Source organism: Halichoerus grypus, chromosome 8 (assembly GCF_964656455.1).
Source record: "Halichoerus grypus chromosome 8, mHalGry1.hap1.1, whole genome shotgun sequence".
In the NCBI taxonomy this organism is placed as follows: Eukaryota; Metazoa; Chordata; class Mammalia; order Carnivora; family Phocidae; genus Halichoerus; species Halichoerus grypus.
The window spans coordinates 126,208,202-126,220,139 of NC_135719.1; the positions used below are offsets into that span (position 1 = coordinate 126,208,202).

Below are 11,938 nucleotides of genomic sequence, written 5' to 3' on the forward strand. Positions count from 1 at the left end.
TCTTTCCTCCAGCCTTTTCACATTGGTTGCCTAATGAGTTAGAGTGTTCACTGAATGTATGTTTTTGTGGTGTTCAGCTTTTTGGTGTTCTTTATAGTGGTTCCTCTCTTTTCACTGTCCTTGATTTGATCGACTACCTGCGTGGTTGGTATGGCCGAGGCGTAATGTCGGGCCACCATCTCCCTACTCCATGTTCAAGTATCATTTCTTTATCTCTGCTATGACACTTGCCACTCCTCCTTATATTCTGGTTCTTTGTATATTTGTCTTACCTGTCATATTAGATTGTAAGCTTTGTGGGGCAGACATCAAGTCTTACACAATTTTACGTCCTTATAGTGACCTGTACAAAGTCCTCAGTAAACGTTTGGTGAATAAGATCAGTGCTGTCCAATGCAGTAGCCACAAGCCAGGTGTGGATATTTAAATTTAAATTAATGATAATTAAATAACATGAAAAAATCAGTTGCTCAGTCCTATTAGCCCCATTTTCACAGGCTCATGGCTTCCTTATTAAGTAGCACAGGACTGAGGCTGACGGCTGACCCAGAAGATGTGAAAAAGACCCAAGCTTGGTCAGTGGATTAAAAAAATCAAAAGGAATGAGTTTCCAAGAAAGGCATATTCCTGATTTTCCTCTTAGGCCCTTCTGTAGATGTCAAGCGTCTTTTGTTTAGAGCTGGAGATTTACCACAGATGCTGTTCTTGAACTAATTTGTGGTGCTGGGAGGGGCATATTCTGATGCCTTGGGAGCCTTGGAAGCCCAGAGCTTCTGTATGACTAGTATCTAACCAATCAGAGCTGGGCTGACTGAGAGGAGGAGGATTTTTTAAGCAGATCCCAGCATTGTCATTTTATTTTCTGAGATATGCCCATGGCTGAATATTTGGGGAGAGGACTTGTTTCCCTACGCTCACCTCACCCCCACGCCCCCACCTGCTTGGCCAGGCTCTGACTTGGCTTATAGAGCTGCTATAGCCCTGGGGAACAGAGCCAAACATGCGGAAGCGGTTACGTGTACTAGCTCCCAGGGAAGCTGTGGCTAGCGGGGGGGTGGTGGGGGGGGGGAGTGGGTGGGGTCCTGCCTGATGGCTTTTCAAAGAAGCCAGATCTTTGAAGTTTTGTTTTAGCAGCTGCCAGGTATGCTGCTTCAGCACTTTGCGGGCCCCCTCACTCTATTCCTGTATCACATTTTCTCTTGACTACATGTGCATCGTATACACAACAGGGCTTGAATGTTGGGAGGGTGAATACCAAACTGTGGAGCAAGTTGCTAAACACAACCCTCTTGCTTTTTCTTTTTACATGACTCTGCTGTGAAATAGCTACTTCCCTTCTCAGCTGTGACCCTTTCTGACCACCTGCCAAAGGAGAGGCAAACAGAGTCCTCTTCTATTTTGGGAAAGTAGTAAGTTTCGAAAAACTGGAGGTCCTACATTCCTCTGATGGATTGGGTTATCACTCTGAGAATAGAACAGCTCCCTTTTCCAAAAGCACAGATGACAGACAACCCCCCCCCGCCCCCCCCGCCCACCAGCCCGCCCCAGCAAGCAGCCCTGACACTTTTGGTCTTGGAGTAAATGTCTTGAACCTACCTTTTGTACGCCTTTGGATCTTCAGCGTTTAGCACAATGTCAACAGTATGTATTTATTAAATGATTGCCCTGGCCAACTGCTGTGCTGTGGGGAGGGACTAGGTAGGCAAAGTACCCCTTGAAGCCCACACTCGGAGCTTTCCCTGCTTCCTTGCTTTCCTGCTTAGTGATCCCCTCCCCCTGTCCAGTCTGCAGTAGCCTCGAGCTGTTTCCAGCTGCCCCCAGCCTTGCCCCTTCCTCTGGACTAAACTCTCCTGGAGTATAGTATCTGCTCCTTTGTGTAATTATCTAGCTAACTAGCTAGCTATGTATATATATCTTTGTTCTTTCTCTCCTGAGATGTAAGTCTTTAAAAGGCAAAGGCTAGATTTTATTCCTATCCCAGAACCCTGGACCAGGAACAGGAAGACCTAAATGCCAGTCCCAGGTCGACCTGGAACTTCCTGACTTGGGCTAAATCATTTGACAAAACTTAAGGCTCACTTTGCCATGTGGGGAGTGGCGATGCCTGGGTTGTCGTGGGGGTTCGGTGCCATCCTGTATGTGAACGTGCTTTGTGAACTATAAAGGTCGGCACACGATTAGATCTCTTTGGTATTAAGAGCACTTATGACTGTAGAATAGTGATGTTTGTTTATGCTGCTGATGATGCACAGACTAATCTCCCCAGAGCCGAGGTAAATCACCAGCTCAGTCCCGCATTACTCAGCTTGGCACAGGTTTAAAGCGTGAAATGGGCCATTCTAGGCCCTCTCTGTCATCACCTCTCCTCTCTCTAAGTCTGCAGGTTCTTCCTTTCAGACCTGCGGGGTCATTGTTTTTCTTGCTAGTCTCCCCATTTTTCTCCCCTCAGGCCCTGGGCTGAGTTTTCTCTTCAACCCCCTCCGTTCTTAGCGAAGCAAGGTTGACCCATCCCATTTCCTGCTTTGGGTTGGATTTGCCAGCCCTGGCGGACCCTTCTCTCCCTAGATGGCCACCCGCCTCCTGAAGTTCTGCCCCGCAGCAGCACTGGCCCTTCATCAGTCTCCCTCCACCCAGCCCGGCGCCCTCAGCAGCAGCCCACTCAGGACCCTTCCTGTTTGCCTGTGCCTGCCCTTGCTTTCCTGCCAGGCTGTCCCCCCAGTCCCCCCTTCCCATGGCATCTCTTCCTGCATTTTCTTCCTTTTCCTGGGCTCAGACTTTTCATCCAGAAAGGCTCCTCCCCCTTTCAAGACCCTGAAGTTTGGTGCATCAACCACGTGTCACCCAGTCCCCGTCACCTTAAGTAGATAAGCAAGCACTGCTGTTTTTTTAGGGCTGTCACATGGCTTGAGAAGGTCCAAATTCCTTTATTTAAATTATTGAAGATCTCACATTTAAATGTGATGACCTGGTATTTGAGAGCATGCATTTTAGAGACAGACCAATTCGGATCCCTCCCTTTTTTAGCCACTTGCTAGCTATGTCGCTGAGGGCAAGCTCTTTGAATCTGCTATTATTACATCTAAATGAAGACAGAATGCCTACTTCCTAAGGATATTCTGAGGAGCAGATGAAAATTAAGCGACCTGAGAAAAACACTTTTAGAAAGTGCCTGCCATAGAGTAAGTGCTTAGTAAATGGGAATTACTGGAAACATTTCCATGTCATCTGTCCATACCCTGTTTTGCAGGTATTTAAAATTGAGGTTAAGTGGTTTGTGTAAATTCTCACCCCTACCTGGTAATAAAGTAAGGACTAGAACCCAGGGCTTCAAATCTTCTACCTGATGAACTTTCCATGTGATCCCTCTAACTCCGCCAAAGGCTTATTCTAGTTTCCTTTCTTTGGTGGAATGTTAATTTACTCATGCATTTGTTCATTCGGCAAACACTGCATGACTGTGATGTTGTCACGCTCTGGGTGGAGAGAGACCAGAATGATGAACTCCATTGGTTGAAAGGTTGGTCCAGTGGGTAGGAAATAGTCACTGTGAAGAACAGTCACAGTCCAAAAAACATACCAACAAAGGGCATTTTGGGGCCTTGGGGCATAAGTTCTATCAGAAGAAAACCAGAGTAGGCTTGCAGAGGATAGATTGTTGTGTTTTGCTAGGTGAGAAGGGCTGAGAAGCAGGGAAGAGCACTCCTGAAGTGCAGTGTCATGGCACAAGTAGCGGATGGTTGAGGATGAGGAGGCAAAGTTCAAGTGCTCGATGTGCCATTCTAAGGGGATTTTATCCCAGTATCTGCCCTGTTAATTAATGTCAACCAAAGAAGTCAGGGGAAGGTGTACGTGGGTGTGTGATTTAACATTGCTGGGTCTTTGTACCTAATGTTTCCACTCTCTTTCTCTTCCCCATTCATTTATATCTGGGAAATTCTTTTTGTCATTCTGGATCCAGCTCAGTGCTAACCCTTAGTCTGCACTTTCTACGATCATCTCACATGGAGGCGGCCTACTTGCTGTGGCAGTCACACTGTGTCATAATTCATTTTCATGTCTTCCCTCTACCACCTCCTTTGAAGTGAAGACTTAAACATCTTTATACTCCTGTCCCTCACTGCGGCGTCTGACATGGAGTAGCCACCAACTTAATGTATACTGAATGAACGGAAATGCCTCTAGGTTCGTAATCACAGCCCAGACTTCCACCCGGGCAGCTCTTGAGCCAATGCCTGTCTTTGGCGGCATGAAAATGTAGGTGGATCAGGTCAAGACTTTTCTCCTTTAACCAGAACCATAACTCAACATGCTTGCCATTGTTAGGATCTGAGCTTTGGCTTCCTCCAGTAAGGAACCCTAACACTAAGTTGGTCAAAAGCCTGCTGTGGCACAAAAACCGTTTTTTTGTTTTTTTGTAGTTTTTAATTTTATTATGTTATGTTAGTCACCATACAATACATCATTAGTTTTTGATGTAGTGATCCACGATCCATTGTTTTCGTATAACGCCCAGTGCTCCATGCAGTACGTGCCCTCCTTAATACCCATCACCGGGTTAACCAATCCTCCCTCCCTCTTCCCCTCTAAAACCCTGTTTGTTTCTCAGGTCCATAGTCTCTCATGGTTCATCTCTCCCTCCAATTCCCCCTGCCTATTTTTCCCTTCCTTCTTCTAATGTCCTCCATGTTATTCCTTATGTTCCACAAATAAGTGAAACCATATGATAATTGACTTTCTCTGCTTGACTTATTTCACTTAGCATAATCTCCTCCAGTCCCATCCATGTTGATGTAAAAGTTGGGTATTCATCTTTTCTGATGGCTGAGTAATATTCCATTGTATATATGGACCACATCTTCTTTATCCATTCATCTGTTGAAGGGCATCTCGGCTCTTTCCACAGTTTGGCTATTGCGGACATCGCTGCTATGAGCATTGGGGTGCATATGGCCCTTCTTTTCACTACATCTGTGTCTTTGGGGTAAATACCCAGGAGTGCAATTGCTGGGTCATAGGGTAGCTCTATTTTTAAATTTTGAGGAACCTCCACACTGTTTTCCAAAGTGGCTGTACCAACTTGCATTCCCACCAACAGTGTAAGAGGGTTCCCCTTTCTCCACAACCTCTCCAACATTTGTTGTTTCTTTCCCTGTCCATTTTTGCCATTCTAACTGGTGTAAGGTGGTATCTCAGTGTGGTTTTGATTTGGATTTCCCTGATGGCTAATGATGATGAACATTTTTTCATGTGTCTGTTAGCCATTTGTATGTCTTCTTCAGAGAACTGTCTGTTCATCTCTTCTGCCCACTTTTTGACTTGATTATTTGTTTTTTGGGTGTTGAGTTTGAGAAGTTCTTTATAGATTTTGGATACCAGCCCTTTATCTGTAGTGTCATTTGCAAATATCTTCTCCCATTCTGTGGGTTGCCTCTTTGTTTTGTTGACTGTTTCCTTTGCTGTGCAGAAGCTTTTTATCTTGATGAAGTCCCAAAAGTTCATTTTTGCTTTTGTTTCACTAGCTTTTGGAGATGTATCTTGAAAGAAGTTGGTGTGGCCGATGTCAAAGAGGTTACTGCCTATGTTCTCCTCTAGGATTTTGATGGATTCCTGTCTCACATTGAGGTCTTTCATCCACTTTGAGTTTATCTTTGTGAATGGTGTGAGAGAGTGGTCGAGTTTCATTCTTCTGCATGTGGCTGTCCAATTTTCCCAGCACCATTTATTGAAGAGACTGTCTTTTTTCCATTGCGTGTTTTTTCCTGCTTTGTCAAAGATTATTTGACCATAGAGTTGAGGGTCCATATCTGGGTTCTCTATTCTGTTCCATTGGTCTGTATGTCTGTTTTTGTGCCAGTACCATGCTGTCTTGGTGATCACTGCTTTGTAGTATAGCTTGAAATCAGGCAACGTGATGCCCCTAGCTTTGTTTTTCTTTTTCAACATCTCCTTGGCGATTCGGGGTCTTTTCTGATTCCATACAAATTTTAGGATTGTTTGTTCCAGCACTTTGAAAAATGTCATTGGAATTTTGATCGGGATGGCATTGAAAGTATAGATTGCTCTGGGTAGCATAGACATTTTAACAATGTTTATTCTTCCGATCCATGAGCATGGAATATTTTTCCATCTTTTTGTGTCTTCTTCAATTTCTTTCATGAGTGTTTTGTAGTTCCTAGAGTATAGATCCTTTACCTCTTTGGTTAGGTTTATTCTGAGGTATCTTATGGTTTTTGGTGCTATTGTAAATGGAATTGTTTCTTTAATTTCTCTTTCTACAGTTGCGTTGTTAGTGTATAAGAAAGCAAGTGATTTCTGTGCATTGATTTTGTATCCTGCCACATTACTGAATTGCTGGATGAGTTCTGGTAATTTGGGGGTGGAGTCTTTTGGGTTTTCCACATAAAGTAGCATGTCGTCTGCGAAAAGAGAGAGTTTGACTTCTTTCCCAATTTGAATACCTTTTATTTCTTTTTGTTGTCTGATTGCTGTTGCTAGGACTTCTAGTACTATGTTGAACAACAGTGGTGAGAGTGGGCACCCTTGACGTGTTCCTGATCTTAAGGGAAAGGCTCTCAGCTTTTCCCCATTGAGGATGATATTCGCTGTGGGTTTTTCATAGATGGATTTTATGAGCTTGAGGAATGTTCCCTCTATCCCTATACTCTGGAGAGTTTTAATCAGGAAAGGATGTTGTATTTTGTCAAATGCTTTTTCTGCATCAATTGAGAGGACCATATGGTTCTTCTCCCTCCTCTTATTAATGTGTTCTATCACATTGATTGATTTGCGAATATTGAACCACCCTTGCATCCCAGGGATAAATCCCACTTGGTCGTGGTGGATGATCCTTTTAATGTATTGTTGGATCCTATTAGCTAGGATTTTGTTGAGGATTTTGGAATCCATATTCATCAGGGATATCGGTCTGAAATTCTCCTTTTTGATGGGGTCTTTGCCTGGTTTGGGGATTAAGGTAATGCTGGCCTCATAGAATGAGTTTGGAAGTTTTCCTTCTGTTTCTATTTTTTGAAACAGCTTCAGTAGAATAGGTATTATTTCTTCTTTGAATGTTTGGTAGAATTCCCCAGGGAATCCATCAGGCCCTGGGCTCTTGTTTTTTGGGAGGTTTTTGATCACTGCTTCAATCTCGTTACTGGTTATTGGCCTATTCAGGTTGTCAATTTCTTCCTGTTTCAGTCTTGGCAGCTTATAGGTTTCCAGGAAGGCCTCCATTTCATCCAGATTGCTCAGTTTATTGGCATATAGTTGTTGATAATAATTTCTAATAATTGTTTTTATTTCCTTGGTGTTAGTCGTGATCTCTCCCCTTTCATTCATAATTTTATTAATTTGGGTCCTTTCTCTCTTCTTTTGGATAAGTCTGGCCAGTGGTTTATCAATCTTATTAATTCTTTCAAAGAACCAACTTCTAGTTTCATTGATCTGATCTACTGTGTTTCTGGTTTCTAATTCATTGATTTCTGCTCTAATTTTAATTATTTCTCTTCTAATGCGTGGCTTAGGCGTCATTTGTTGCTTTTTCTCTAGTTCTTTAAGGTGTAGAGTTAGTTGGTGAATTCGGGATTTTTCTATTTTTTTGAGTGAGGCTTGGATGGCTATGTATTTCCCCCTTAGGACCGCCTTTGCCGTATCCCATAGGTTTTGGACCGATGTGTTTTCGTTCTCATTGATTTCCATGAATTGTTTAAGTTCTTTGATTTCTTGGTTGACCCAAACATTCTTGAGCAGAGTGGTCTTTAGCTTCCAAGTGTTTGAATTTCTGCCAAATTTTTTCTTGTGATTGAGTTCCAGTTTTAGAGCATTGTGGTCTGAGAATATGCAGGGAATAATCTCAATCTTTTGGTATCGGTTGAGACCTGATTTGTGACCCAGTATATGGTCTATTCTAGAGAAAGTTCCATGTGCGCTCGAGAAGAATGAGTATTCTGTTGTTTTAGGATGGAATGTTCTGTAAATACCTATGAGGTCCATCTGGTTCAATGTATCATTCAAAGCTCTTGTTTCCTTGTTGATTTTCTGCTTAGATGATCTGTCCATTGCTGAGAGTGGAGTATTGAGGTCTCCTACAATTAACATATTGTTATCAATATGACTCTTTATTTTGGTTAACAGTTGGCTTATGTATATGGCTGCTCCCATGTTGGGGGCATAGATATTTACAATTGTTAGATCTTCTTGTTGGATAGACCCTTTAAGAATGATACAGTGTCCTTCTGTGTCTCTTATTACAGACTTTAGTTTAAAATCTAATTTGTCTGATATAAGAATTGCTACCCCAGCTTTCTTTTGAGGTCCGCTGGCATGGAAGATAGATCTCCAGCCCTTCACTTTCAGTCTGGATGTATCTTTAGGTTCAAAATGAGTCTCTTGTAGACAGCATATGGATGGGTCCTGTCTTTTTACCCAGTCTGCAACCCTGTGCCGTTTTATGGGAGCATTTAGGCCATTCACGTTGAGAGTGATTATTGAAAGATATGAATTAATTGTCATCATGTTGCCTGTGAAGACGTCGTTTTTATAGATTGTCCCTGTAAATTTCTGTTGTAGATCACTCTTGGGGTCTTTCTCCTTTTATAGAACCCCTCTTAATGTTTCTTGCAGGGCCGGCTTAGTGGTCACATATTCTTTCAACTTCTGCCAGTCATGGAAGCTCTGCATCTCTCCATGCATTCTAAATGAAAGCCTTGCCGGATAAAGTATTCTTGGCTGCATGTTCTTCTCATTTAGTACCCTGAATATGTCTTGCCAGGCCTTTCTGGCTTGCCAGGTCTCTGTGGATAGGTCTGACGTTATTCTGATGTTCCTCCCTCTCTACGTAAGGAATCGCTTCCCCCTAACTCCCCTTAAGACGGTTTCCTTGGTTCTAAGATTTGCAAGTTTTACTATTACATGCTGGGGTGTTGGCCTGTTTTCCTTGATCTTACGAGGGGTCCTCTCTGCCTCTAGGACTCGAATGTTTGTTTTGTTCCCCAGATTAGGGAAGTTCTCAGCTACGATTTGCTCAAATACGTCTTCTAGCCCTCTCTCTTTCTCCACTCCCTCCGGGATTCCAATTATTCTGACATTGGAACGCCTCATGGTGTCACTTATTTCTCTGATTCTATTTTCATGGATTCTGAGTTGTTTTTCCCTGGCCTCCTCTTTTCCCTTTTTATCTATTATATTGTCTTCCAGATCGCTTATTCTCTCTTCTGTCTCAGTTACCCTAGCTGTTAGATTATCTAGATTGGATTGGATCTCATTGATAGCATTTTTAAGTTCTGCCGATTCACCTTTTATTTCTGCCCTTAGAGACTCTATGTTGCCATTAATTGATTTCTCCATTCTAGCCATTGTCTTCACAATTGCTAGCCTGAATTCCATCTCTGACATCTTGGTTATATCTGCATCCATTTGTAAATCTGCAGCATAAGTCATAATCTCTGAGTCCTTTCTGTTTTGGGGCTCCTCCTCCTAGTCATTCTGTTGATGGGTGTTTGAGGGAATGTATAGAGTCCAAATTATTGACCAGAACCCAAGCCAGATGCACCTGTTTTCTTGGGACCTTAGGGTTGCTGGCCTCTTGTTTTCCCAGCCTGTCTTCTGGGGGAGGGGCCTGCTGTGCTGTTACTCAGGCAACCCTGTTTGCGCGGAGTTGCCCTGCGCCCCTGTGGCGGGGGATGGGCTCGGTGGGAATCAGTCTTTGGGGCTTTTGTTCTCTGGCGCCTTTCCCTGGCGGCCTTCCGAGTCCCTTCCGCGAGTCAGAGCAGAAGAGACCGTTTCCAACCCTCTGCCTCAGAGCAGAGAGACCGCAGTCTGTTCTTCAGTGAGCTCTCCAGGCCACACCGTCTCCGTTTCTGTCTCTGCTGCTATAAACTGCAGCGGCCTGGGTTGTGCGCCCCTCGGCAGCGCTCCCACTCCTGCCTCCAGGTCGGGGCATGTCTCTGCCCTTTGTGCTTCTAAAACCGCCAGCCGCTCCCAGTTCGCGCGTGCGTGACCCGGCCGCTTGGGGTTCTGTCCCGGGGAGTGCAGTTCGCGTGCCCGCGACTCCGTCGCTCGCCGCTCCGGGTTTCCACCGCGGGGGTTGCAGTTCACCCGCTGGACCCCGACGCACCGGGTTTCCGGTCTCGGAGGCTGCAGTTCGCGTGCGTGCGACCGTCGCTCTGGGTTTCTGTCTGGGGGGCTGCGGTTCGCGTGCGCGACCCCGCTGGTTTTATTTTCCACCCCTGGGGCTGCCCTAAAGTTCTTTCCCGACGCTACCGGTCTGCGAGTCTGTGCCCGTCCGCAGCGCGCGAGGCTGTCGCTCACCGGCGGTGTAGGATCCCCACGGCCAGGCACCCTCCCGCTGCCGTTTATCCTCCGGTATCTGCCCGCAGAATCACGGCTCCCCACTTCGTACCTCAAAACCAACTGCCTGCGATATTCTGTTTGTAGAGATCCAGATCTTCTTACATCTCAGGCTGGTTTCGTGGGTGCTCAGAGTGGTCTGGTAGATATCCAGCTCAATTCCGGGGACCAGTTGAAATAGGGTCCCCTATTCCTCCGCCATCTTTCCCCCTCCCACAAAAACCGTTTTTGTGTTTGCAGCACACTATGCTCAACACACCTGAAGGGACTGAAAGACTGAAGCCAGTCCTCAGCCCAGTAAATGCCACCCAGTGAAATCAATATTAAAGTAGAGCAGTGTCTCACAGCATCCACTAAACTGTCTACACTTATACTCCTCACTTGGCCATTTTTCAGGACTGTGTGGCTGTTGGAGTAGTACTATTTATTTACAGCCCTGACTACACTCACAAGGCAAAGCTTCTTCATATTCAAATAAACACACAATCTGTATTTGGTACCAGCTTGATGTCACATTTTATCTCTCACATATTGCAAATATACACTGCTCTGCACTGTGCTGCAAGATCTGAACAGCTCGGCACTCTTCTGACAGACCTACTAGCTGTAACACACCTGGGTGGCTCAGTCAGCTGAGCATCGGACTCTTGATTTCGGCTCAGGTCATGATCTTGGGGTCGTGAGATTGAGCCCAGCGTTGGGCTCCACGCGGGGCATGGAGTCTGCTTAAGATTCTCTCCCTCTGCCCCTCCACCCCCAAAATAAATAAAATAAAATGTATAGTTAAATATCTTTTACATACTGATCAAACTTCCACACTTTATGAAGTTTTCTCAGTATAGAAGAGGTGAGAATCTCTCTCTTAAGGCTTTAGTGAAGAGATGCATTGTAATTCAATAGCAGGCCATCATGGTAATCTAACCTGACATGTGCCATGTTAGGAAAGCAGGCCACTCTGATAGGATAGTGCTTTAAAGCTAAGTTTTCTTTTCCTTTTAAAATGTGTTATCTGAGTAACTGCATAACAAATTATCTCCAAGTTTAGCAGCCTAAAACAACAAACATTTATTATCTCAGTTTCTGTGGGTCAGGAATTAAGGAGCAGCTTAACTGGGTGGTTCTGGCTCTGGCTCTTCCATGACGATAGCAGCCGAGAGGGCTGCAGTCATCTGAAGGCTTGCCTGGGGCTGGATGATCTACTTCCATGATGGCTCACTCTCACATGGATGATGAGATCATGCTGGCTATTGGCAGGAGGCCTTTGTTTCTCACCACATGGACTTCTCCACAGGGCTGCCTGCATGTCCTCATGACATGGCAGCTGGCTTCCCTCAGAATGAATGACTCAAGAGAAAGACAGAAGCTACAATGTCTTTTATGACCCAGCCTTAGAAGTCATGTACCATCATTTAAAAAAAAATTTTAAATTGTGTTAGAATACACATAACATAAAATTTACCATTTTAACCCTTTTTAAGTGTATAGCTCAGTAGCATTAAGTACATCACATTGTTGTGCAACCATCACCACCATCCACTTCCAGAACTCTTTCATCTAGCAAAACTGAAACTCTGTACTCATTAAACAATAA

The 11,938-nt window shown here is 44.5% G+C and overlaps 1 protein-coding gene across 21 annotated transcripts in view; it reads left to right on the plus strand.

Moving 5' to 3' along the window:
* Positions 1-11,938, plus strand: part of TTLL5 (tubulin tyrosine ligase like 5) — a 274,823-nt gene that overhangs the window by 151,169 nt on the left and 111,716 nt on the right. The gene's annotated exons all lie outside the window — the stretch shown is intronic.